General features: G+C 42.0%; 1 protein-coding gene and 1 non-coding gene across 2 annotated transcripts in view; both read left to right on the forward strand.

Moving 5' to 3' along the window:
* The window catches only part of CACNA2D3 (calcium voltage-gated channel auxiliary subunit alpha2delta 3), a 778,957-nt gene that overhangs the window by 160,773 nt on the left and 591,740 nt on the right, over positions 1 to 26,444 (forward strand). The gene's annotated exons all lie outside the window — the stretch shown is intronic.
* Positions 21,699 to 21,862, forward strand: LOC116284076 (U1 spliceosomal RNA). Its single transcript, XR_004193860.1, has one exon. It is a non-coding gene; the product is annotated as a U1 spliceosomal RNA (small nuclear RNA).

A 26,444-nucleotide genomic window follows, 5' to 3' on the forward strand; every position in this document is an offset into this window, starting at 1 on the left:
TTTTGTTTTAAATATTAGTAACAACATCATTAATTTGAGAGGAAGGGAAATGCTGTTATTGTCCCAAATTGGGTTTCTTTGTGAATCACACAATTTCAGAGTAGAAAGGAACATAAATATCCTTAGGTTCTGTCTTTGCAATTGACAGACATGGAAGGCTCGGTGTCTGGAACTTGGGGCGGTCGGGGTTGGGGGGCTGTGCATTATGCTGTCATGATACAGAGGCCCAGCCGACACTAGAACCTGGATGTGGTTGCTCAGGGGCAGGGACCCACATGGCAGGTGAGACAAGAACTCTGGAGTAGAGAGAACTGCTCCAAATTTCAATTCTGCCCCAAGGTGGGAGGCCTGTGAGAAAAACTGAGTAAACCTGGTGGACCTCTTCCTCACTTACCTCCCTGGAGATCTTAGGAGTCAGTGACTTACTAATCCCTGCTTATATTTATTGAGTTCACTATGCACCAGGCCCTGTGCTAAGCACTTTGCATGTGACATCTCATTTCATTCTTGTATCAACCCTGGGAATGAGACACTTTACTATCATTGGTTTAGAGATGTGCAAACAGGCTTGGCCTGGATCACTTGGGCAGGCTCAGTGGAGTTCCGCTGGCACCCAGGCAGTAGGACTGCAGTTCCTCTGTGTCTATCTGTGTCAAGTGTTTTTAGCACAGGCCTGGCAAAAGTCAAGTTCAGTGAATGTGCTGTTACTGCTGGCTACAGGACCTCCAAGTTTGTGAACGTTTAATAGTGAGAGAGTCCTGAAGCTTCAGGAAGCCCCTGGATGATGGCAAGAGGAAAACTAATTCTGAAATTGTTTTACTTTAATTTAGTGAGGTTAAAAAAAAGAGAGAGAGAGAGAGAGACTGATATGGTTGATATGGTTCCTTGGAGAAGGAAAAAGTTCTTTTTGCTCTATTTGAATTGAAATGTTCCCAGAGTAAATAAAGGCATCCAGGATTCTCTGAGCTGTGTATTTTATGTATTTTTAAATAGAGTATTAGGCCTTTTGTAAGCACACTTGGTGCCACAAAATCTAGGGTAACTGGTCCAGTAATATGTGGTTCTCCCCTGCTCCCAATTTTTAAACAGGAAAGAGGGCTTGTCAAGTTGGGGTTTGGTCTGGAGACAGTTTCTTCATTGAGATCAGCCTGGTCCCTGTTGTGAACTGTGTGGCTCTGTTGGCAACAGTCGGGAATCATGTGGCATTTGGAAAGAGATAGGGTGGCCACGGTCAAGCCTCCTGGATGTTGGTTTATGCTGAGGCCAGGGGAGCAGTGAGTATAACTATTTTTCATACTACAATGACACCTTGCTTCTTGAATAGGAAAGATTGCTATTGCCCATCGGACTTGTGATAATTTGAAGTGCAAAGACCTCAAATTCCGTTTGCTGGTGGATTTGCGGTGGAGTCATTTGGTTTGCCGCCTTGCATTAGAATGCACCACTGTGCACCAGGGCCCTGACTTTCCAGTCCATTGCTACCCGCAGAGCAGTGATCCCCTTCACAAATGGCCCAGGAAAGCACCTTATCTTAGAATTTACTCCATCCCTGTGATGCACTATGTGTAGCAACCTCCCCTTTCTGAGCCCTCACCCCCGTCCCAGCCATCCGAGTCAGGTCAGAGGCCCTAGTGCCTCCTCTAGTGCCTTCCTGCCAATAAGTGACTTAGCACCAAGTGCTCATCAGTGGTGGATGGCTGGGAGGACTCAAGAACACAGAGGAAGAAGCTAGCTCACAAACAATGCTGATAATTTAAATTTCCATTGATATATATAAAATATTTATAAGACTGACAACAACAATTTAGAAAACTGCACTAACACCCTTAGTCTGTGGAGGGAGGTCCAGTTAGTGCTGAGGGAAAAAAAAAGATTACAAGAGTAACCCAGTCCTCTAACATCTCTTGGCTGTAAAACAGTGTTGGTCTTTTTCTCTGTCTCTTCTGGTTTGATCTCATCATTTCTCCCATCACTTTTCCCAGTGATTAGTTGAATCAGAGTGATTTTATCATACTCGTCCCCTTTTTGAATTACTCTCTACTATGCAATTATCCTATCACAGAAAATCCTATTTTCTCCCTGTCAGATGTCTGAAGTAAATGTGAAACCCAAAGTGGCCTGCCCATTACATAACCTCTGTCATCTGGTGGGTAATGGACTATATGTAACTTTTTTTTTTTCAGGCTGACAAATGACAAATAACCTTAGCTTCAATAATTGCCATTAACATAATGGTGCTGTCATTATGGTAGCATTTCTTAACTAATATTTTCTAACAGTTTTTAATGCCACTTGTGGTTTAAATAATTTTTTGAGTTCCACTTGGAGGCTTGATGTAGGTTGTTTTAACATAAAGCCACATTGGGTTTGATGCAGCAGTGCTGCTCTTTGCTCTTGTATATAAGAATTGAGCTTAAAGTATTCTCTCTCAACTTCTTTGTTCAAACATTTACATGCTACCAAGCCCTCAATTAATGTTGCCAAGCAATTTATCAAGTTTTAAGTCCCTGTGAATGAACAGGAAATGGAATCAATGTGTTTTTAGTTCATTAACATTTCAAGGGAGATATTTCATATGCTGAACCTGCAGGAAGTGATGCATCCTTTACCGGCTGTGCATTCTCATTGGGCCATTCCTAAGTGACACCTGGAAAGTCTTGGCTGTGTTACAAGTCAGAGCTCATCTGAAATGTCCATGGGAGGCAAAATTGACACAGCTCTCCTTTCCCCTGAGCTTCTGATAGTGACACTCTTTTCCCTGATTGAGGAAAGGGAGAAGGCAAAGGATGTGCATTCCATGGCGTTGGTGATACAGACAGGCTGCCTCAGCCTTTCCTTTGTATTTAATATCCAAGCCTCCACTAGAAGTAGCATAAACTATCACACAGCTGGAAGGGTCATGAGGCACCAGGGAATTCCAAACAGGCACAGCTAAATGTGCATTTGGAGGAGAATCTGTAGGAAGTAACTCTGATCATAGAGGTAGACTTTTAGAACAGATTCTAACACAGCCAGGAAGAAATAATGATCCTCTGATTTCCAGATGGTCCATATAACCCAGATGAGCAGCACACCTTGAAAAGAGTAGATAAACCAAGGAAATTACAGAAAGAATGACTTCTTGGAGAATTTATTAATTTATACTAGTGTTCTCCAGAATGGTTTTCTAACCAGTGTGGTGTTTTGCCTTTGATATTGTGGAGCAACTTTGGGGTTATCACACTGATTTGCACCAGAATTGTAACCTCTGTCCATCTCCCCAGGTGTTCTTGGATTCAGGCCAGGCACAGATCTGTGTGGCTTTCTCTGTCGGGCTGTGCAAGTTCAGACCTCCACAAACTTAAACACTTTTTACAGAGACAGAATTATAGGATGGCATCTATTTTGGTATCATATTAGGCAAAACATTAACTATTTGATTTGCTGTTCAAATCTATTTTCTCCCACAAACGATGAGGAGTATCTAAACAAAGAAACTTCATCAGGCACTGTGAAAGACAGGCAAGTTGCAGCTGAACTCACTGAGTTTCCAAACTTTGGATGAGATATTTCATAAATTTTGAAAGCACTTTGAAGCTCATACCTGCAAATAAAATTAGTCCTGTTTCACTTATTTTTTGATTCACATTGATAAAATGATAAATTTGGCTGTTGAAAAAGAGTGTTTTGCTTAAAAATAAACATCTCTGCCTCTTGGGAAAAGCTAAAAAAGACTAGATTATATATTAAGGTTTTCCCTCTTTCTATAGCTACCTGCTGTTCATTGCGGAACTGATTCCCATTATAGCTGTACTGTGGAAAGTAATTGCTGTTGTACAGTAATTCAATTTCAGTGCATTCACGCATCAGTTCACCGATAGGGCCTTATCTGGAGAAACCTGGGACTTGAAAGCTTTTTATCGAGAAATTCCACATGCAGCAAGACATTTTTCCTAGGTAACGAATATCAGTATTTGCATTTAATAAACATTTACCTTCTCAGAAAAATGGATTTTTTTTCCCCTGCGGAAGAGATTTACACTAGTCTTCCAAAAAGCCAGAGGGCACTATTAAAGTGACTTTCTCTAGCTGTTTTTTTGACTGGTATGTGTCTACATATGTATGACTATAAAACACATCTATGTTTTTATGTAAATATATCCACTGAGGCATGAAAAGCAGGATGCACCAAAGGAAGGCATGTTTTCTACCAAAAAAATATACTACAGAAGGATTTCATATCTACAGAGACTGTGTAAACACTTATGGTATAAAAACTGATCTATAGCTGTAGGCCTTGTGAAAATTGTTCGTGAAGAGTGCTTTCAAAAGGATACCCATTAAGTTGGAAATGAAATCAACCATTTGCTTGCAGATTTCTAAATTAAGGGCAGAATTCTCCCCACATAAAATGGCTGTTAGGTCATAAGGATTCTTTAGACATTAAGTCCAAAATGAGCTATAGCGGTCTTAGGAGTTGAATATACTAAACATAGCTAGGATGGACTTTAGTTATCAACCAATGGAGGTAGCTGTACTTACCTAAAAGATTTTTCTGTCTTATCTTCATTTCTGATCTCATCTCAAAATTTCAAAGCTTGTTCCTTGAAAAAGGAGTAAATTTGCTTCCGAAAAAAATGTTTTGAGCCACAATTGGAGAAGGAAAAGGCTTATTTTTTGTGTTACTGTATCTTGTGACCTGTTTGCCCGTCCGTCCGTCCTTCCTTCCTTCCTTCCTTCCTTCCTTCCTTCCTTCCTTCCTTCCTTCCTTCCTTCCATTTGGTTGGATCTGATGAAGGAATACTTGATTTCTGGACAGAGGAAGGAGGAGGAAATGAGTGTTGTAAGGCCATGACTTAGCAGAAGAACCGAGTTCCCCTGGTGTTCTCTGGGCCTGGCTGAAGGAGCTTTTGGTTGTAATGCACAGGCTCGATGCTAGAACTAGGATGTATGCCTCCAGGCCTGGTACATGTTTCTCTTCATGTGGCAGATGGTACACATGGGCAGCTCTCTACCCTTAAGAAATGGAACTGATGTTATGAGCAAGTTCAAGAGGCTTTTCACAGATCAGAGAATGAGGTCATGAAGGAGAATTTGGAGCAATGCTGAGAGCAGTTGCCAAACTTTTTCACCATCTGGGCTTGGTGTTTTCTCAGCTGTAGTTTGTCTAGGTCAGGGCACCCATCTCAAGCTCTGCCCCAATCCTGCCAGCATTACCTGTCACAGCATCCTGCTTATTTCCTTTATACAGTGTTTTAAAAGTTGTACTTTGTTTATCTCAGTTTTGACTTGCATCTTGTCATTCTCCACCCTACAATCTCAGTGTTATGAGGGCAGGGACCATGTTGGTCATGCTTCTTCTTACATCTTCAGGACCCAGGCAGGGCATTTGGTAGGTGTTCATGAATGAACTGGCCATGCTAGTAATGATGCTATCACTGGGGTCAACGCTCCGTGCTTGGGATGAGTGGTCACCAGGACACGGGGTGAGTTAAGGTCTCAAGCATTTCCTGTGTGTTTGTGCCTGCCCTGCTCCCTGCTCCCTTCTCCCACCAAATGATCCACTTCTCCTATGACTCACAAGTGAAGTTTGGATTTAGTTTATGTGTGTGTGGTTTATATTATGTTTCTTTATGACAAAGAAAAGAATTCCTTTTGCATCCAAAGTGAAATGTTATTTAAAATCATACTTCCCATTTTCGTTGCCTATTTTTATTCTCCATTTACAAAACCCAGTTTTGATCAAGATGGAGTAGACCAAGATGGTTAAGATGGAGTAGACCAAGCAGCCTGGAGAAGAGGGGTTAGTGGCCACAGAGACCCGTGTGAAATTACAGTGCTGGCCCCTTCTGTTAGCCAAGTAGCAATTACACCTCATCAGGGAGCCCATGTGGAGATGCTGGGCTTGCCCTGTGGTATTCTGACTGCCTTACTCCCTTCGACTAGAATAAGGTGTTGTCTGCTGATGGATGACAATCAGGACACTTTGAAGCAAAGCAAATGGGTCATAGTTGGGGGTAGCTGAACACAGCAATATCACATCAAAAGTCTTCTGATTTTCCAGAGTATTACATGGTTGTTCCAACAAATCAGACGAGGTAGAAAATAATGCCATTTAATTTATATCCAGGTGAGGTGAAAGAAACCTTAAAAGGTTCGTGGTTGGGAGGAAATTATGGTGAATCACTGAAGTGTCATCATCAATATATCCAGATGACAGAATAAAGCAATAATAATAATCATAACAATAATAAAAGACCAACTTGTTATAATTGTATAAATTACTGGCAGCAAATGAAAGATTTTCAGAAATATTTTGAATGTGTATTTAGAATGTTGAACCAGGGACATGTTGGTGGCATCTGTTGCCTTTTTTTGGTCTTTACTCAGTTTCCCATATGGAGGTAAGAAGCAGCTGGTCCCACACACACAGGGAAATTATTTACATTTTCTAAATTAGGTTATGAGGAGAAAATGAAAAGGTAGTTAGGGATTCAATGGCATTTCACTTACACTGTATTCAGGAGAGGGATGACAGCCCATTTGAATCATCAGAGTCTTTGTTAAAAATCAGCTGGGATATCCTTGATTGCCCATCCCAAGCTGCACTGGCTGCTTGAACAGACAACACATAATGCTTTGTACAATCCCAGGCGTGTGTGTGTGTGTGTGTGTGTGTGTGTGTTTGCGCTTTTTAACTGATGTTTTTGTGTCAGCTGGGGAGGAACAGCATATCCTTGGAATATCCTTAGAAGGCTCCCTACACTGTGCACCCAGAGATTCCTGAGCATCTCATCAGAGTGTTTGATAGCTTTGTAGAGAGGGACTTTCTCAGGGGCCCCTAGGAGCCTGTGGTGGCGTCAGCAAGGAGACCATCATCTAGGTCATGGTAAGGAGTTGCTTATAAACATCCCAACACCGGCCAGTGGGGAGCTGTCTCCTCCCCCCATGCAGGTGTCTCTGGGCTGGGTAAAGGTACTGGTCCTTGGTGTTTTTACCAAAAGGTGAGCAGACAGGTGCCAGCTGCAGGGAGGTGTTAGAAGCAGCCCCAGGCAGGAGCACAGCCAGACTTGCAGGGGCAAAGCCTGCAGGCAGCTGTGTGGCTGACTACAAGGTGGCCTCTATAAGGGGGCTTTTGGAGCTAGGCAGCCTCTCTCCTTGAGAACTTTCCCCAAAGGGCTCAGCGAACCCCTTCCCTTGCTGTGCTGGGAGTCTGTCACTGCAGTCTTGGTGGCTATGATGTGTGGTCCACATGGGGAAATCAGGTGGCCTCTGAGGTCAGACGTGGTGGAAATGAATTGACTCTAGGGAAATGTGTTTAGCCGTCTCGTGGAAAAATGAGCATAGAGTGGAGTCAGTGACCATTCACATAGGAATTGCTTCAGTGGAGATGGAGAAAATCATAGACAGGTTTTACTTGATTCGTGTGGGCTTTGAGAAAAAAATAAAATCACATATAAAAATACGAAATGATAGGAGGGGAGGAGAAGATGGCGGAGTAGAAAGACGCTCGTAAGTCACCCTCTCCCACAAATACACCAAGACCCACATCTACGGACCCACTCAGCCAACCAGAGCACCTGCGGAACTCCGACAGAACATCGCCCTCTTCAAAAGATAAAGACGCCAAAAATCTGGTAGGAGAAAATGAAAAGAGAAAGAACAAAAGGCAAAGCAGCCCTCCCGTGGGGAGGGAGTGGCAAAGGAGGACTGGCGCTCGCTCGCTGGGTCTCCCCTCTCCAACTGAGAGGCCAGCGGGACGGAGGGGGAGCCTCCGAGGCTCGGATCTGTACAGAGCAGCCCTTGTCTGACAGAACTAAGTTAAACGGGCACAGAGCGTCCCCCTCACACCCAGCCTGAGACGCGGGCCGGCAGCGGCGGGCAGGGCCAGGCTGCACAAGCCGGGTGGAGGACGGGGGCGGCTGCACGGAGGCAGCCCCGGGGGACTGCAAGGGGCTCGGCGCCGTGGCTGTGGGTGTACAGGACAGAACAACCTGGGCCCTCCATAAAACAGCAAGGTTGATGTGCTCTTGGGGGAAGGGTGCATACCCCCATCTCTGAAAACCCGCGGAAACTTTTCAGGGGAAGAGGGGCGGGGCTCAGGCAGAGCCGCCATATTCTCCGGCGCTGAGCACCCAGGCGGGGACGGGGGCGAAATCTGCATTCGCACCGAAGGGCTTAGCAGCCTCAAGGGCCAGACTGAGACAGCCCGGGGCAGATAGGATCCTTCCATCCTGGTCCCTCAGAGAACTTGCTCCACAAAGACAAACAACGAGCTAGGTTTTGACTCGGAGCAGGGAAGAGGCTGTCCCTGGGTCTTCCCTGAGCCCACCCGCGGAGTGCGACCAGGGCGGAGCGTCGACGAGGGCGGAGCGCGCAGCCGCACAGAGCAGCGGAGCTACCGGCTGCGCAGGCAGAGGGAGAGCGGCCCCCCGCCTGTCGGGCAGGCACACAACCCCTGACCGAGGTGCTGGGAGCGGCCATGGCCCGCCCTCCTGCCTGGCCAGTCTGTAACATCTGACTGCAGCATCCGGAGGGGCAGTGATCCACCTGCCCACAGCAGAGGAGAACTGCACCTGACCCCGTGTTAGAAGGAGGCGCGATCCGCTTGCCGACAGGTGCAGGGAGTAGCACAGAAGAGGGCGCCAACGGAGGGCCTCTGAAAACAACAAGCTGAGCTTCCAAAACAGGACGAACACAGAAAGACTTCACATTAAAAGCACACAGACTCCAGGAGAACACCGACAACCCCCCCCCCTTTTTTTTTAAATCTGTTTTTACCTGTTCTATTTTCTATTACTCTCTTAATTTTTACTTCTTAATTCATTTCTATTTCTCTTGGGTTTTGATGTCCTGTTATTGATTAGACACAGGTTTCAAATACATCTATTCATCTCCCCACCCCCCTTTTTTTTAAAAAGGGTTTAAAAGGACGTCTCAACCCGATTAATACTCTGCTTCAACTCGCTCTTCTATTGTTCATTATTCACTGTTTTCAAACCCTCTTTCTCCCTTCTTTTAAAAATCTTTCTCTCTCTCTTTTTTTCTGTTTTTTTTCCTAAGTTCTATTCCTAAATAGGCATTAGATAGATAAAATCCTTAAGATCCAAAATAGACAACTGATACTCCATAAACCACAGTGCCAGAGAGGAATGAGCAAGATGAAGAAGCAGAGAAACCTTTCCCAATTAAAAGAACAAGAGAAATCCCCAGAAAGAAAGCTCAATGAAATAGACATCGATAGCCTACTAGATCAAGATTTCAAAAAAGGAGTGATCAAATTGCTGAAGGAATTAAAAGAGATAGTGTTTACAGATATAAAATATGTCAAAAATGAAATTGAAGCTATAAAGAAGAGCCAAGTAGAATGGGTAAACTCATTGACAGAGATGAGGAATGATCTAATAGCTGTCCAAAGCCGACTAGATAATGCAGAGGAATGAATTAGTGATCTAGAAGACAGGGCAATAGAAAACACCCATTCAGAAGAACAAGATACGCAAGTAAAAAATAATGAAAATAGCATAAGGGACCTATGGGATAATATAAAGCGTCCCAGTCTTCGCATAATAGGGGTCCCAGAAGGGGAAGAAGGATCAAAGGGGATTGAAAAGGTTTTTGAAGAAATCATGACTGAAAACTTCCCAAACTTAAAGAAGGAATCAGATATCCAAGTACAGGAAGCTCAGAGGGTCCCAAACAGGAAGAACCCAAATAGACCCACACCAAGACATATCATTATCAAGATGGCCAGAGTCAAGGATAAAGAAATGATTCTAAAGGCAGCAAGAGAAAAGCAAAGAGTGAATTACAAGGGAACCCCCATAAGGCTCTCAGCTGATTTCTCTACACAAACACTACAGGCCAGAAGGGAGTGGCAAGATGTATTCAAAGCCCTGAATGAAAAAAAGATGCAGCCTAGGATACTTTATCCAGCAAGGCTATCCTTTAGGATAGAAGGAGAAATAAAGAGTTTCACAGGCAAAAAAAAGCTACAGGAGTTTAGCAACACTAAACCCATGCTAAAAGAAATATTGAAAGGGCTATTCTAAATAGAAAAGCAGCAGGATGCTACAGAAATGAGAAACTCACAACTGGAAAGATGATAACTCATGAATTACAAATAAAGAAAACATGAAATTATAAAAGAAGACATACAAATCACTGAGAGTGGGAGAGGGAGGCAGGGAAATATAGAATATTTTTTCTTTCTTTTTTAAATTTTTTATAACAGTAGGATGGGTTTGAGATCATGTTACTATCAGTTTAATAAAAACAGTTATAGTAATGGGTTAATAGATTTACAAAAAAGGGTAACCACAAGTCAAAAATTTACAAGGGAGTCACAAAAATTAAATAAAATCCATGATAATACAAAGGAAAATTACCAAACCACAAAAGGAAGAAGAACAAAGAGGATATACCAATTCAACTGCAAAGAGAAGTTCAAAATGGCAATAAACACACATCTATCATTAATTACTGTAAATGTTAATGGACTAAATGCTCCAGTCAAAAGACATAGGGTGGCAGACTGGATAATAAAGCAAGAACCTTCAATATGCTGCATACAAGAGACCCACTTTAGGGAGAAGGACACATATAGATTGAGAGTGAAAGGATGGAAAAGGATATTCCATGCAAATGGAAAAGCCAAAAAAGCAGGTGTTGCAGTATTGATTTCAGACAAAATAGACTTTAAAACAAAGGCCATAAAGAAAGATAAAGAAGGATATTTTATAATGATTAAAGGAGAGATACAAGATGAAGACATTACACTCGTTAATATATATGCACCCAATATAGGAGCACCTAAGTACATACAAGAATTACTAACAGAGATAAAGGGGGATACTGATGGGAATACAATCATAGTTGGAGATTTTAACACTGCATTAACATCACTAGACAGATCTTCCAGACAGAAAATAAACAAGGCAACAGAGAAATTAAATACTACAATAGAAAAACTAGATTTGGTGGATATTTTCAGAGCATTACACCCCCCAAAAATAGGATATACATTATTTTCAAGTGCACATGGAATATTTTCCAGGATCGATCATGTACTTGGGCACAAAAGAAACCTCAACAATTTTAAGAAGAAAGAAATTATCTCATGCATCTTTACTGACCACAATGCCATGAAACTGGTAATCAACAACAGAGAAACAAAGGAGAAAAAAAGAAAAGCATGGAGATTAAACAATATGTTATTGAAAAAACAATGGATCAATGAGGAAATCAAAGCTGAAATTAAAAATTACCTTGAGACAAATGATAATGAAAGCACAACCACTCAAAACCTATGGGACACAGCAAAGGCAGTGCTAAGAGGGAAGTTTATAGCGATACAGGCCTTCCTCAAAAAAGAACAATCTCAGATAAACAAGTTAACCCACCACCTGAATCAATTAGAAAAAGAAGAACAAAAAGCCCCAAAAAGCAGCAGAAGGAAGGAAATAATAAAGATCAGAGAGGAATTAAATACAATAGAGATTAACAAGACCATAGAAAAAATCAACCGAACCAAAAATTGGTTTTTTGAAAAAGTAAATAAAATCGACAAACCTCTGGCCAAACTCACAAAGAAGAAAAAAGAGAGAGCACAAATTAGCAAAATAAGAAAGGAAAATGGAGAAATTACACCAAACAAAATAGAAATACAGAATATCATGCGAGACTATTATGAAAAACTATATGGAACCAAACTGGATAACCTAGAGGAGATGGACAAGTTTCTGGAAACATACTGTCCACCAAAACTGAATCAGGAAGAAACTGAACACTTGAACAATCCGATCACTAGAAAGGAAACAGAAATAGCAATTAAAAACCTCCCTACAAATAAAAGTCCAGGACCGGATGGCTTACTGGGGAATTCTACCAAACATACAAAGAAGAACTCATACCAGTCCTTCTCAAACTCTTCCAGACGATTGAAAAGGAGGGAATACTCCCAAACTCATTCTATGAAGCCACCATCACCCTGATACCAAAACCAGGCAAAGACACTACAAAAAAAGAGAACTATAGGCCAGTATCACTGATGAACATAGACGCCAAAATCCTCACCAAAATTTTAGCAAATTGAATCCAACAACACATAAAAAAGATTATACATCATGACCAAGTCGGGTTCATCCCAGGGACACAAGGCTGGTTCAACATATGCAAATCAATCAGTGTAATACATCACATCAACAAGAGAAAGGACAAAAACCACATGATCATCTCAATCGATGCAGAAAAAGCATTTGATAAAATTCAACACCCATTTATGATAAAAACTCTTGCCAAAGTGGGTATAGAGGGAACATATCTCAACATAATAAAAGCTATATATGACAAACCTATAGCCAGCATAGTTCTCAACGGTGAGAAATCAAAAGCTTCCCACTAAAATCTGGGACAAGACAATGGTGCCCACTATCACCACTCCTATTCAATATAGTCCTGGAAGTCCTAGCCACAGCAGTCAGGGAAGAGAAAGAAATAAAAGGGATCCAAATTGGAAAAGAAGAGGTAAAAGTGTCATGATATGCTGACGACATGTTACTATATATAGAAAACCCTAAAAGGTCCACACAAAAGCTACTAGAGCTGATCAAAGAATTCAGCAAGGTAGCAGGTTACAAAATTAACGTTCAAAAATCAGTTGCATTTCTTTACACTAACGGTAAGTCAACAGAAAAAGAAAGTAAAGAAACAATCCCCTTTAAAATAGCACCCAAAGTAATAAAATATCTGGGAATAAATCTAACCAAGGAGGTGAAAGAATTATACACAGAAAACTATAAACCATTGATGAAGGAAATTAAAGAAGACTTTAAAAAATGGAAAGATATTCCATGCTCTTGGATTGGAAGAATCAATATTGTTAAAGATTTGTGCCTATGTTCTTTTCTAAGAGTTTTATAATTTCAGCTCTTACATTTAGGTCTTTGATCCGATTTGAGTTAGTTTTTGTATTTGTTGTGAGGTAGGTGTCCAACTTCATTTTTTTGCTTGTGGATATCTGTTGTCCCAGCATCATTGGTTGAAAAGTGCCTTTATAGTTTAAGGTGAATTCCTTTCAGCTCTGACATTTAATCAATCCAGTGCTGTCCTCTGAAGAGCTGGATCCCTAGAGCTGTAATCACAACAGCACTGTTGTGCTGACTCTGACAAGCATGTATTAAGCACTCTCCATATATTATCTGATTTAATACTCACAAACCCCTCTGAGTTGGGTAGAGTTATTACCAGTTATTAACCCATGTGTCAGGTAAAGCAGTTGAGGCCCTGTTTCTTATTATTATAAGAAACTTACTACACCAAATGTCAAGAGTAGCTGAGATTTCAACCCAGGCAGGCTTCCTTCAACCCCTGTGCTGTGCTGTCTGTCCTTAGGTTTTTAATAAGATCTCATAAATGGTGGCTGCCAGGGACCAGGGACCACGCTAAGCACTTAAGGTGAATGATCTCAGCACTTTCCAGAACATAAAGTTCATCAGAATAGCCCAGGAATTTTGTTATAATGAAGAGGCCATTTCAGTAGTCCAAGAGTTTGCAATTCCTATGAGCTCCTCGGTGATGCTGATGCTGCTGGTCAAGGGACCATATTCCAGGCAGAAAGAGATTCACCTCTTGGTTCTCAAAATTGGCTGCAGGTTGGAATCACTTGGAGGCTTAAAAAAATACTCATGCCAACCCCTCCATCAGAGATTCTAATTGACTTAATCTGGGGTGCAGCCTTGCAGGGGGAATTTTCAAAACCTCCCCAGAAGGTTCTAATGTGCAACCAAGTATGAGCAATGCCATCTCATCCTGCAGTGAGCCCCAGGGGTAGCCACTTGAGTCTAGTTTTAGAGATGAACTGGCCTGCTAATAGGCCACACAGAGCCTGTGGAAGTGGGATAAATGCTGTTTGTGTGGTAATTTGAATGCTTCTCTTCACAGCCACTAGGGCAGTGGCTGTGTCTGTCTTGCTCCCTGTGTCACCCCAACACCTCACCACTTGGGGGAGCAGTAGGTGTTCACTTAAAAGTAGGGTGTTGTGCTGAGGTTGCCAGAAGCTGCAGGAGGGTTTACACTTCTGTCTCTGCTTCTGTGTCTGCATCACTCATTGGCTGTCTCTCTTTCCCTTTGCGGGGAAGGCAAGGCTGCCATCTTCCCTACTTTTCTCTCTATTTTTGATTTATGTTCACCTACCCTTCCTCTTGAAAAAGTATTCTGCCCTCTCAGTAATTGGAAGCTGCCCCATGAGAAGGCTCCTCCCAGTCTCAGTGGAAGGCTCGGCCCCTTTGTCCTCTGTCCCTCTGCTCCACTGAGTGTGCTTTGGTGACTGGAGAAAATGGAGCCTTTGTGCAGTCCCAGACATATAAACCCCAGGGCACACTCAGAAGGAGGGGCTGCATGGTCCTGTGGTCTCTTTTGTGCTGGGAGATACCGTAAGAGGCCTGTTCTCAGTGGAAGCCAAGAACCCTGCTTTATTTTCAGCTACAGTTAGCAGATGGATCAGTTCCAGATTGTCCAACTTTGGGGAATCTGACCTGCCCCTTTGGCTTCTTATTGCCAGAGAAAGGAGATGTGGAATGGGCTTGGCACTGCAGTGTTTTCCTAGGGGCTGGGGCAATGCTCTGAGGCTTTTGCTTGGTCCTTTCACAGCCCTCGATTGTTTGAGAGAAGGCAAAGATGCAGATTAAACAGAACATTCAGGGAAGAAAACCCTGAGTTCATCAGCCCCAGACTTTCAGCGGACCGTAGGCTGGTGTCCAGCGTGGGCAGACTTAGGCCAGTGTCTAATGAAGTGACGCAGGTGAGGAGCCCAGGCGTCACAGAGACATAGCTGCCTCACAATTTTAATAGTTACATCTGTATTTTAATCCTTCATAGAACAGATGTAACTGCCCTTTTTTTTTGTTTTGCTTTTTTTTTCATTTTTCAGTTTTATTAGGTAGAATTGTTACAATTTGACTACACATATACAATATATTGCATGTAAATACATATACACAATAGACTGCACATTTTTTTTAATTTACATATATGAATTGTTCTTTTTTTAATTTAATTTTTTGAGGGAGAGGTAATTACATTTGTTTATTTTTGGAGGAGGTACTGGGGATTGAACACGGGGCCTCATGCATGATATTCATGCGCTTTACTGCTTGAGCTATACCCTCCCCTAACTACCCTTTAAGATAAATTTATCTAAGCTATGCGACTTGATTTGAAGAAATGTAGTCAGGAAAGATGAGATGAGGAGGCTGATTGCAGCCTTATTTTGGGGGTTGTTGTAGAGTCCCTAGGACCTCCTCATTAGGGAAAGGGACAGGTCAAATGTACTGGACGTAACAAAGCAACCCACATTGATCTCGAGTGAAACAATGCATAAGAAAGAGAATAAGACTTACAGCATAATAGTATCTATAGAAATTAAAAACATGTAAAACAACATGCATCTGTTATAAACACATGCACAGTTAAGGTTATCTATCATATTCATTAGAATGGGTATCTGTGAGGGTCAGGGCTGAAGGGGAAAGTATAGTCAAGAGGAGGCCTTGCATGATGATAATATGCTGAAAGTGTGAGTAACTCAACCTTTGGTATGAGTTGTAGGTGTGTACACACACACACACACACACACAAAGTGAGCCATTGATAGATACACATCCATCCACAGGATGGCAGACTGAGAAGGTGAATACTAATGGTGCTATACTGACAAACATATGGATTTCGAGCAACAGAGCAATGATAACTGTATAGTGAACGATTCTTCAGTTAGCTTCTTTGTATCTGGTCCCCACCTTGTGCTTTACAAATTATTGCATTCCATTTTCTCAACAACTTTGTGAAGTAGGTGGTATTTTCACCCTTTTCACAGATGAGTAAACTGAGGCAGGTCCAGGGTCACAGAGGGAAAATATGGCAGATCTAGTCCATCTGACTCTGATGGCCCTGTCTGCCATTTCTGTAGCTGCATAACCCTTTTTAGCTTAAGGATTCCTTTAAAATGGGTGCACCTTTAATAGCCTGGCTGATGCTGGCAATTGCTCAACTTTTGCTGTCTCTACATTAGCTGAAACCAGAGTCATCCCACAGTAGTTGAAGGCCCTGTAGGGACTACTAGGTTGGATCTTTTGTAGGAAGATTTGTTGCTGTAGCCCTTTTGCTACTCCTGATACTTGATTTCGTGCCTCTAGAGTCCAAGTCTTATTGTCTTGTCTTTTCCATTTTTTTGTCTGTCATTCCCAATATTGCCCCAGTGTTGTTCCCTGTACGACCACCCCCTTCCTCTGCCCGTGATCCAGCCAGGCAAATAATTATATAACATTGGCTTCTGTGTGTGTGTCATCTAAGTGATTTACCAGGAAGGTGCATAATTCTATGGTGGACAGCTGAATTACCTGGAATGCTTTAGTTTATTTCACTGTGTACACGAGTAGATCAAGCCATGGAGCCCTTCCTGGTCATTAAGATGTAGCCTGGCTCTTGCATCCAAAGTATTTCGGTGCCTTATGTGAGAGCCTTGTCTGACCTGTTGGCTGTTGGCAGGGCTCTAGGAGTGCACCCCAAGGGCAGACAACACCAGTAAATCGTAATCACAATGGAGCAAGAGGGAAGAAGTAAACAGTTCTGAAAGTGTGCTATAAATTGTCATCCAGTGATGATTCTGTTTTATTATGGAGGTTAAATTACAGCAATCACCAGTGCACAAAGACACTGCAGTAAGAAAACATTTGGGAACAATGTTTTTCTTCTAAGGCTTGAGTGATGGGTGCGCAGGAATAAAACACCATAACTTGTTTACCATGGGCCAAAAAGGAAAATATGAACTATAGCCCACTGCGAGGTAGCACTGCCTTTTACTTTTATGAACCAAGCAGATTGTGAGTGTGTTGCTGTTGCCACAGGAAAAGATGATAAACTTTGACTGGAAGACAACTTGCAGCTAGGTTTTTCTTTTTTCTGTATCTTTTCTCCATCTCCTTTCCCCCCACCACCCGTGTGTGTGTGTGTGTGTATGTTTATATCTACTCAGGTTAGGATGTGCTAGGATAAAACGAACTGGAGAGCAGTACCTGTCTCAGTGATGACCAGTTTATAGATGCTGCCGAATTCCCCAGCATGCCATTGAAAGGGCTTGCATATAATGGGTTTTTTGATTCCATGGTGAAGAAGATGGGCTTTGGAGCTCCCAGAATCCACGTTCAAACCCAGACTGCCTTATGACAGCTGTGTGACCTAGGGAAGGTCATTTCTTTCTCTGAGCCTCAGGATGGTCAGCTGCAAAATGAAAGCAGAGACTTACCTCACTCACGGGGGCTTGTAAAATATGTGTCCCAGTTCTGGACACACATGAAGTGCCTAGTAATTGTTTCTTCTCATTATTATTGTCTAGCAGCAGCAGCAGTTAGCAGCATCACCACAGACCTTTGGGCATCCTTGTAGTGGCTGTGTTATTTTCACTAACCTTGGCATTATATTGCAGTCTTTATAATTTATACATAGAAGCAACTGTGTTTACTCTGGAAGTTCATTTTGTTATTGCAGAGAGCTTATTGCCCTCCATTATTTCTCATTTCATTTACAATTAAATCAAAACCCATTCATTGGCAAGGCTATTGCAAGATCCTGGCCCTGTCCTCCTCTCCCAGCCCCTTTCCTGCTTATTCCTTGAATTTGCCAAGTCGGTTCTCTCTGCAGTGCCCTTGCATGTGGGGTTCTCTCTTAGTGGAATCTTCCTTTCTAGAATCTGGTTCCTCCTTATTATTCAGGGTTTAGCTCAGATTCTCTTACTTCAGGCAGCTTTCCTTGGCCAACTTGTCCAAGATAGAACCCCCTCCTACCCTACCCAAAACACCACCCTCACTCCCCGTTTCCACTACCCATTGCCCTGTCATTTTCATCTCACTGCCTTACTTACGCATTTTCTTAAGGAGCTCATCAGTATCTAAAGTTACCTTTTAATGTATCTATCTGGCTTTTATTTCCTTCCCTACTAGAATGTAAGCCCCAATAGAAGGACTGTGCGTAACCTATTCTCCTGGGACAGTGCCTTCTGTAGCAGAGATATCCAAAAAGTATTTGTTAAATAAGGAACAGATGTTTTGCTAATGTGTGGGAGATCAGAGCAGAATATTTTACTTATGAAAATATTGGAAATGTGATTTAAATAAATCCTTATTAATAGCCTTTTAAAACAGTAGGAATAATGCTGTTTTTTGTGAGTGAGTTGTAAGATGCACTCTAGTGTGTAGAATTTGTAAACTACTAATGATACCACTGGCTTATGGTAATTACAGGGTGGAAAGTAATATGTGATTTAATCATCAAGCTCTAATTTTCTCAGGACTTTAAAGAGTATAATTTGTGATGACCTGTAAATATTTATTGAATAATTAATTATGAATTTTACATGTGTGTATTTAGTGATACTGTAGGGCTGTTTTTTGGGAGGAAAGATTTCCCTAAGGGTGATGAGTCACAGTGCTTAACTTGCTTTTAAGTGTGACAAAGGACAAAGAAAAGCCAATATTGAAAGAGAAATAATGTTAGAAAAGTTAGATTATAGGCAAATAAAATCCTACTGAGTTTTAAAAATCACTTAGAAATATTACTTCCACCAATGTTATTCTTTAGATTTAAGCTGATAATGTTTCCCTCCTGACCGCCAACATTTTATTATGAAAAAGTTCAAATGTACAGCAAAGTTGAAGCAATTTTACCATGAACATTCATATATCCATCACCAGTATCTGTCCATCTACCCATGCCTCTGACTGTCTAGTAATACATCTTATTTTTAGTGCCAAATTTTTAGTGCAAAAAGCACCATATTGCTTTATTTGCAGACTCCTTGATAGTATTTTTTATTCTTATTTTTTATTGAAGAATGTTAGTTTCATGTGTATAGCAAAGGGATTGAGTTATACATATATATACATACATATATATATATTTTTTTTCAGATTCTTTTCCATTACAGCTCATTACAAGAAATTGAATATAGTTCCCTGTGCTATACAGTAGGTCCTTGGTGTTTATCTGTTTTATATATAGTAATGCGTATCTATTCATCCCAAGTTCCTAATCTATCCGTCCCCAACCTTTCCTCTCTTGGTAGTATTTTTAACAGTCCATTTGTCATTGGAAAAGCAACATGTTTTGTGGACAATGGGTTGATACTTAAGTCTAACATATATCATGCAAAAGTTTGAAGTGAAGTTAGTGAAATTTTCAGCCTCATGAAACAGGACCCAAAGTCTTCCTGGGCTTTCTCCTTAGGTTTGAAATGATCTATTATTAGCTTGTGTGCTACGTTAGGCAGATACACTGTTGATGAATTTTAGACTTTTGAAAGTATGAGGAAAGACACAGAAATCCCTCCAGGTATTTCAAACACGAAGAGCTTTAACACAGAATTCAATGCTTACAAAATAATTGGAATGGTTGAGGAAACAAACATCAGAGAAAGCCAACTCTGATTTTTAGGTAACCAAGAAGTGTAGGGATCTCAGGGGATATGCCACCCATGATTTCAGCAATACCGAGGTGGGTGATTTGCTGGAGCATGCTGGAAGCTGCTGGCATAGCCTCCTGCTGCCCTCAGCTGAATCTCAAATGCCTGTTACTCATTGCTTTAGGGTCAGAACCTATGCTCTGCTTCTCCTGCTCTTGCATGTCTCTGAGCAGGGCCTCTCACTGTCTGAATCTAATCTAGACCCTGACTGGAGGATTCTGGGAAATGTAATTCCTCGGCTATAAGCCTCTGCCATACAGGAGCAAGCACGTTACCAACAATTGGCATAGCATATTGGCCAAATCTTATATCAGAAACCGGTAGGAAATTTTATATATATAATTCTATACTTAGCATGTTAAGAAAAGTTGTTGGCCACTTCAGTAGTTTTTCATGGAATAGGTACAGTATTCTAGTGTCATTTGGTGGTATAAATGATAGTATTTTGCTTTTGCAAATGTTCAGAATTAAAATCCTTGACTTGTATCCTTTCTTATTGAACTTCAATAAATTCACAGTGATCAAAACAAATGTGTTTGGGTGGATGGACGAATGACCGGTGAAGAAAGAGCTTATATAATGATGCATCACCAAAGTATATGTGTTTTCAAATGGTCTCTTATAGGGCTAGGAACAGGGATCTTTCCAAAGTGCAAAGGAGTGAAGTGGAAATGATGGGTTGACACAACATGGGGTTGTGTTTACTGGGAAGGATTGTCTGGCCTGGAGCCCTGTGGACTCATTTATGGTCCTACTCCTGCCCTGGCCAGGGATCCCCAGTTTTCCATGTTAGAGCTACATAATCGGGTTAATGCATGTTTTGGATACATTTGAGCTTAAAGGTCATGCCTGACTTTTCTGGCATGAATGTCTGCTGTGTTCTGCGTTCCAAGTATCCATCTCCCTGGCTCTGGCAGCTGCACCCTGACTTTCTTTCCTCATTGTAGGCCATGGTGGGGGTGGGGTGATGTGTAACACATGGCCCAGGCCTGGACAGTCTGTGTATTTCTTTCTCTGACAGTCATTTATCTTTGGATGGGTACCTGACTTGGGTCAGCCCAAAGATACCCCATTAGGGACTTGTTTTGGAAAGATGAGGGCGAAGGCACTCTTTTTTCACCAGCATGGCTGAGCTGCCAGGATATAATGTGGAGGTGCCACAGCTGTTGTCCCTTAGCCCCACAAGGGGAGCACTTGGTGCTTGCTGAGAACAAAAGTCACCAGTGATACAGGCTGTGTATGCAGGCTCACACATGCAAACATGGAGGTATATGGTAACACAGTTGACACTCTGAACCCAGCTCTGGCTACAGTTGGCATTAAGCTGGGCATTTTACCTTTATAAGTAAAATTCATTTCCCCTCTCACACTTAAAAAAAAAATTGAGTCAGTTTGCCATATCTGTCACTTGCAACTAAATGTGTCCAATGCACCATTCATTAAAAAAAAACAAAACCTGAGACATTCTATAATTTTACCATGGGGCACCTCTTCTGGACTTAGGTAGATGTTTCTGTGTTGAAATACTGCCATCTCCCTTTTTTGGTGTCCACCTGCGCTGGAACCCCCTGAAAGCAGGTTTGGCACCCTTTTCTTCAATACTTTACAGAACTGTAAGCTCTCCATAGCAAGAACTGAGCTAACTTTGAATGAATAAATAGCTCCTCCCTCTGCTTTCTGTAATTACTTTTGGACCGTGACTGACTGAAGCTCTGTAAAATTAAGGAGTCCCCTGACCCTCACCTGCATGAGGGTCCTCGGCATGGGCCACCTTGGCCTATGAACTTGCTTAAGGTTCCTGTACCTCCTGGCTACATTTTGAACACCAATCTAATGTGTCTGTTGATGAGCCTTCTCTTGTTTGATGCTTTTGGCTCAAATCACACACACAAACAAAATCACACTTTTTAATTTCCAATCTCTAATGTGAAGCCTGGCCATGAACAGATCATGATCAGATCATGTAATAACGGTGCTCAAATTGAAACAGACATAATAAATTTGTGTTGCTTCCAGTCCTTTATAAGGGGGTTGTAAAGTAATTAGAAGCATGCAAGAACAAAGCCATGAAAGAATCACTGTGTGGTCTTATTAATGTGGTCTTATTAATCAAGTCATTTTTGTCAGACTGTGCGTGCATGTGTGCGTGCGTGTGCGTTTTCCGTTTTGGGCATTGGAGTTGGTTCATTCAGATTTGCATTACATAATACTTACCTGGCAGGGGACATACCATGATCACGAAGGTGGTTTTCCCAGAGTGAGGCTTATCCATTGGACTCCAGATGTGCAGACCCCTGTGATTTCCCCAAATGTGGGAAACTTGATTGCATAATTTATGGTAGTAGGGGACTGCATTCACGCTCTCCCCTAAGAGGGAAAAAAAAAGATTTGCATTATACAGAGAGATATCTATGTTAGTGTTATGATTCCAAAACCCTCACATCATCACCAGGCTGTGCAATTGTAAAATGTTATGTGACTGCAGAAGTGGAGTGTGTTCCAACTGAAGTTGGCTTTTGGATTTCTGTGAGTGTTCTGTTAATAGATGCTGTGCTTTTCTCCTCTTCTTTTCTATACAATATGCATTACTCTATTTCCTGGTACTCTACTTCTTGATTTTCCATGGGAATCTACCTCTTTCTAACACCCGGTCTACAAGATTTGGATGGAGTGAGTCCCAGGTATGAGTATGAGGCCATGGTTTGTCTGTTCAGTAGGTGGCACAGTCCTTACCTTGGGGGACGAAGCCTGAGCTGCTCTGGCCTTGTCACCCCCCTGACCTCTTTTCTTGCCATTTTATCCTTCACTCACTGTACTCCACTTCTCTCCTGAGCCTTTGTATCTGTTGTCCCCTTTATCTGGTTTGCTCATTCCCCAGCCAGCCAGCCATGTGGCTTACCCTGCACTTCGTTTTGGTATCTGTTCAATGTCCTTTCTCAAAGAGACATTCCCTGGTCACCCTCACTAAGATAGCATCCCTGGCCCTTTTAGTCGTATGAGCTAATACATTCCCTACCTTCTGTAAGCACCTGTGAGTTAGGTTTCCATTCCTCACTGGTATAGAAGTATAGAAGGAGATACTGCTTTTGTTCAGGCTCCTTCAGTGTTTGTTTTTGCTCTACTCCAAGGTCCTAGCACTCCAACTCCCCTGGTGGCTGGCCCAGCATCCCCACAGTAGAGCCCTGGGGTAGATCCTTGAACTGGTGCCTGTGTCAGAACTCTAGTGCCTGTCTGCTCACAGCCATGTAACTCGACGGAGATTTCTGGGAAGCTGTGCAGAGAGATGTTGGGACCTGGAGGTGTAATGCAGAGACAAATTTGGAGTGGGGGCACCCAACCTTCCTTCTGATCTGAAGGAACTAGGAAGGTTGGTTCACCCTGTCATCTGGTACACACACATGGGATGAAGTAGCATGGATATAATCTGAGAAAGGGATCTTGGTGCTGTTACCACTTGCATCCCCTTCTCCAGAAGGTCGAAGCTCTGAGAGATTGGACGTGTTAGGAGCTTCTCCAGCAATTAATAGGCCCTAGGTACTGAGAACTTTCTCCATTCATCCATCTGCTGATTCTTATGGTACATGCAAATCTTTACATTGTTTAGTTCTTGAAGTGGCACTTGTATAGTTTATATAATTTCCTGTACCCCCTCTGTCTTTCAAGCTACGGTGAGATCTTTTTGTTTTGTTTTATTTTGTTCCTGTTTTTTTTAATAGTCCAACTATGTAGCATACAGCCTGAGTCAATGGTAATAGTTGATAAGTGTCAAGTTAATAGAATGATAAATAACGATTATTGAATCTTTACCATGGCCAGGCATGGTTCTAACTGTAATATATTTATAAATTTATTTAATCTCACAACAGTATTAAGGATGTAGTAGTATTTCTCCATCTTTTAGATGAGAAAACTGCCTCACAGAGCTTTTAAGTGACTTTGCAAAGATCACACTGCTGGCAAGTAGAAGAGCTTGAACTTGGGCCTGTGTATATCTATGTAATAATCATTTTACTAACGTGCAAAAATAATATAGCTGTCATACATTGTTACTATGTCACCTAAACATATAATAGAATGTTTGTAACAGAGTGTCATAGGCAGCTTATCCACTGCACAATGAACCATCCACTGAACCATGCTTATGTGTAAATGAGAGGCGTTAGAGGAATTTAAAGATGGGTAAGGCAGTTTCAGGATCTGAGAAGCTTACAGTTTTGAGTTAATGATAGAAATCTATGCACAAAGCTGTCCTAAGAAGTAATGGGACTGAGTATTGTAATAGAGACATACAATTCTGTTGAAATGTACAGGAGATGGTGGTTGATGCTGGTCTCTGCCAGGAGAGGGCTCTGAGAAGAGGTGGAAAAGGCAGGTGCATGAGAGGGGAGAAAGTGTGATCAGGGGCCTAGGAGCAGGGCATCTTCCTGTGTGAAACTGATGCTTCAGAGCTTGAAGCCTTGTGTTCCCTCCAAACCAGTAGGTTAGATGACAGATCATTAAGAACAGCATCGAACAAATGATGGGACCTCCTGGGACCCAGGAGATAAAACTGAAATCAGTGAAGGGAGTGTCTTAATGTGGCTGACCAGGACTGGTTTGAGGTTGACAAGGTGGGTAACTGGCTACCAGCAAGTGTGGAGAGGTGTCTCCAAAGCCTAATCTGGGGTTGGGGCGGGGAGCTGCCTGGAAGGGGAGCCACCAGGCCTTGGCTCTCTAGTTGTCTGGGGCTTTGAGCAGGAAGCCACGGGACCCAGAAGAAAGTGGGATCTTCTCTGTGTAGCTGTGTGTGGACAGACACTGGCACACAAAAAATCAATTTACTGTCCTTGCTGTTTGGAGTGAACATTCTTGGATAGTGAGCATTTGAAACAGATTTATTGCATTAAGGAAATTCTTAAACTGTTTTTTCCTCTTGGGAAAATGTATCTAATCCAGAGAAGTGCTTCTAGGCCCTGAGTGAATTTAAGGCTACCTGAGACTCTTGTTAAATGCCGATTCATAGGCCCTTTTTGGAGGATTAATTTAGTCAGCTTTGAGGCAGACTAGGGAGCTGGAGTTTTAAAACCATCCCCAACTCCTCTCCTTACCTTCACCTGCCAAACAGATTCCAGCCAGAAAGGTTATGGACTCTCTTTTGGAGAAGCCTTGAGCCAGAGCAGTAATTTCTAAAGGAGGGTATATAACATGCACCTCTTCCATGCAGGAAGAAAATATTAGAATGTATTTTTTAAAGTATCTATTTTTGTGTATGTTTTATAATATGCATAGTAGGACAATAATACATCAAGATAGTGTACGCAATAGTGATATTTATGTAATTTATATATAAATATACCTATTTGCATGTATATGGTGTTTTGCTGATAAGGCTATGCATTTTAAAAAAATTTAGACAGTTAATTTAAAGGAGGTTTTTGGGATTTATCTTGCTGAAATAGGCAAGGCATACCGTGTCACAGATAATTAGAGGAAGTGGTAGTGGAGTATTATACTTCACTTATAATTAGAGAATAATAAACATTATTACTAAGACACTCTGCCGAGTTATGCTTGTGTTGCCTCTCTCTCTCTCACCCCTCTGTTTCCAGGAGCCCACCTCCCCGTGGTTACAGCAGGGAGTGCTTCATTACCTGGTAGCTGGACCTCTGCTTAGATTGAGTTCCTCCAAGGCAGAGCTAGTGTATCCTTATTCAGCTTTATGTCTCAGTCCCCACCACAGTGTCTAGGTCCCCAAATATTTGGTGACTGAATGAGAGAGGGAGAGAGGAAAGGAGGGAAGGATACCATCCATTGCTTTCTGTCATTTTCTTTGGCATGCTGGAAGCCATAAACAAGAGCAAATTGTGTTTAGGCATAAGTTATTTTTCCCTATACAGTTCTTTTCAGCCTAATATGCCATCTGATCAGAAGGTTTCTGTTCCTTAGGGAATGTCTCTTTCGTTGGAGGCAGACTCACAGGACCTGGTCTGGGTTCCAGCTCTGCTGTGACCTTTATATAAATTGCTCCTCCTCTGGGGGAGTCTCAAGTTTCTCCCACACTGAAATAAGGGATTTGGAGTGACCCAAACTCCAACAATTTCTGTTTTGCCTTCATAATTTTTGCCTAATCTGGAGTAGTATTTATAGGGATGTTTAAAAGGATGTTTTTCTTTACATTGACTTTCTTAAATTTATTTTAAAAGCAGCCTTTAAATAGTTAGCATTGAAGGAAAACCAGCTGGCCATAAAAGAAGACACATGAAGCAGTAGGCTGAATCCAGAACAGCCTTGCTCAGTTCTAGCTCACTGCCATGGCCTGCAAGGCTTAGAGCCAGTGACCTGTGCGTGGGGAGACAGGAGATGAGTCCAGTTTGGAAAGGCGTTAAGAGGTCCAGAATGCTGGGCCGATACTTTCCTTCTCCTTGTCTCAATCGCTAGGCTAGAAGGAGAGCAGGAAAAGAAATACTTTTCTTTCTCTGAGGTTCGTTGTTATGTAAAATGGTATCTAGTTACTATATATTATTGTCACTTCCCACAGTACCTGAGACCTTACACCATCCCCACTGGCCTCTTCCTCTGACCCTGGAGGATTCTAGGCCTTTCCTGCCTTAGATAGGACATGATTAGTTACTGGGTCCCTCATGTTGACTCTTTTTGTATGTGTGCATTTTTACATTTTTAGTGTTTGAATCATAGCTTCCCAGGAAACCAGGTGTCTCTTATAGCTGTTTTCAGTTTAAATAAATGTAGGGAGCTGGAAAGATCCCACTTGTATCATGACCTGTGTCCTCCCATGCCAAGCTTCAGAGGACACTGCCCTGTATATGTGGATTGAGCGCACCTCCTGCCTTGGACCCTTGCTGGGGCTAAGAAGGGTTAAAATAAATGTTTCCATCCTAGAGAAGGGGTAAGCCATATCCTGGCACCAGAGGTTTGATGACCCTGCCTCGAAGTTAGGGTATTGTTAGCTTAG

Source organism: Vicugna pacos, chromosome 17 (genome assembly GCF_048564905.1).
Source record: "Vicugna pacos chromosome 17, VicPac4, whole genome shotgun sequence".
In the NCBI taxonomy this organism is placed as follows: domain Eukaryota; kingdom Metazoa; phylum Chordata; class Mammalia; order Artiodactyla; family Camelidae; genus Vicugna; species Vicugna pacos.